Genomic DNA, 1,997 nt, shown 5'->3' with positions numbered 1-1,997 from the left:
AGTCATGTATGGATGTGAGAGTTGGACTGTGAAGAAGGCTGAGCGCCGAAGAATTGATGCTTTTGAAGTGTGGTGTTGGAGAAGACTCTTGAGAGTCCCTTGGACTGCAAGGAGATCCAACCAGTCCATTCTGAAGGAGATCAGCCCTGGGATTTCTTTGGAGGGAATGATGCTAAAGCTGAAACTCCAATCCTTTGGCCACCTCATGTGAAGAGTTGACTCATTGGAAAAGACTCTGATGCTGGGAGGGATTGGGGGCAGGAGGAGAAGGGGACGACAGAGGATGAGATGGCTGGATGGCATCAGTGACTTGATGGACATGAGTTTGAGTAAACTCTGGGAGTTGGTGATGGACAGGGAGGCCTGGTGTGCTCCGATTCATGGGGTCACAAAGAGTCGGACGTGACTGAGCGACTGAACTGAACTGAACTGACTGATGGAGGCAGGCTGGACTTTATTTCTGCTGCATCTAACTCCCACTCTTAAAATGAGCTCTTGCTTTCAAAACCAAAAATGGCAGGGCTTGTGGCATGTATTTAAAAGGAGTTCTCACTTGGTTAATGAATAGATGTTGGACTAGATAATTCTGACCGTGAAATTGGATGGTGACCTTTGCCAACTAAAAATTGTCACCTGCTACCTGCCTCTGTAAGCATTTGGTAACCTGTCCCTGCAATCACTGACCCTAACATACCCTTGAAAGGAGTTTAGGGTGGAGATCAAGAATGACACTGCCCTGGAAGGCTACCTGGGTGGCGAAGCAGTAAAGAATCAGCCTGTCAATGCAGGAAGCTTAGACGCAGGAGATGGGGATTCGATCCCTGGGCTGGGAAGATCCTCTGGAGGAGGGCATGACAACCAACTCCAGTATTCTGGCCTGGAGAATCCCATGGACAGAGGAGCCTGATGGGCTACAGTCCGTGGGGTCACAAAGTGTCGGACATGACTGAGCATGCATGCATGCATGTGCGTTGGGAAACAATGCCAGAACAGGCCTTCAGACAGGTATTTTTCAGATTTTATGAGCTCAGTTTCTTGCCTCTTATATCTAGAATAACAGTAAAATTATCAACAGAGACATCTGTGCCTGGTGACTAGCACAAACCGCGTATATATACAGACCTCCCACCCTACCTCTTGGGAGCATTTCCTCGGAGCTATCTGAGAGGAGAATCCTGGGCTTTAGTCTTCATTTTGCTCCAAATAAAAACAACTCTCAACTCTCACATTGAATATTTTTTTCATTCCACACATTAAAGCCTTTTTTGAATCTTTGGCTGGATTGAATCAGTACAGTGCTTTGCAAATTTGGTACCTCTGATAAGCTCTGATAGCTCTAATAACCGAATAATTGGGCTACCTTTTAAAAGATTAAGTGATAGATTCAAGGACCTGCAAATGGTACATTTCTGAGTTAAAAATGGAGATAAAATTTACAAACAGTGAAATGAACGGATATTAAGTTGGATGTTTTGACAAATACATAATGAATCCGTGTAATTCACACCTCAACCAACAGAATGTATCTATCCCCACTCCGCACACACCACCGCCCCCTTCCCCGCACAGATTCCTGGAGCCTCGTTCCAATCACCTGCTCCCCAGGGACCACCAAATCTGGGCTCCGATTTCCTTACCACATTGGTATGCTAATGGTAAACTGTCTTGCACATTTCACTCTATTCAAAAACAAGCCCGGCTGTTAAGATGGAACTCTATCCTCTCCTATTGTTTTAAAAACACAACTTGAACACTTCCGGATTCGAGTTTTTAAAACGTTATTTTTAATGTAAATAACCAATCCTGGCTCCGGAGAAAAATGAAGAGGCACCTTCGTGAGCTCTTCTCTTTTGAAGCTTTTCAATGACGTCTGGAAAACCAAGCTTACAGCCAACTTCAATGACTGCCTCGTGATCCCCCAGAAGATAATGACAAGGGGGCGGTGGAGGGGTCGGAGGAGAAGAGACTGGGTCGCAAATGCGGGGAGACAAGGCGGC

This window comes from Bison bison, unplaced genomic scaffold (assembly GCF_000754665.1).
Source record: "Bison bison bison isolate TAMUID 2011002044 unplaced genomic scaffold, Bison_UMD1.0 scf7180017864048, whole genome shotgun sequence".
NCBI classification, from domain to species: Eukaryota; Metazoa; Chordata; class Mammalia; order Artiodactyla; family Bovidae; genus Bison; species Bison bison.
The sequence above is the reverse complement of the archived record's forward strand: the minus strand, read 5'-3'. Positions refer to the sequence as shown.